This window comes from Falco punctatus (assembly GCF_963210335.1).
Source record: "Falco punctatus genome assembly, chromosome: 3".
Taxonomy (NCBI): Eukaryota; Metazoa; Chordata; class Aves; order Falconiformes; family Falconidae; genus Falco; species Falco punctatus.
Genome location: NC_137582.1, coordinates 117,744,855 through 117,745,196, shown reverse-complemented (window position 1 = coordinate 117,745,196; position 342 = coordinate 117,744,855).

Here is a 342-nt window from a genome sequence, read left to right as displayed (position 1 = left end):
GCAACAAATAATAAACACTATTTCTGCCGTTTTCATGCTTGACCTAACTACCCTTCTCTCTACTGCTGCAATCATACTAATAAAGAACAAAAAGGGTTATGCAATCAAGGCATCTTTTACCTTCTCCAGACTTGCAGGACAATTAAATTAGAGCAAAAACAAACAAGGAGAAGCTGCTCTCCTCACTTGCACGATTTCCTGCACCTTGGTCCCATGAGAGCAGCACATCCAGCCATTCCTTCTCAGGCACAAGGCTTCTGCTTTCCTTGCACTCACAAAACGCACAACCTGTTCAATAAACTCCAACTCAGGCTGCAGATGCCAGCTGTATATTAACCACCA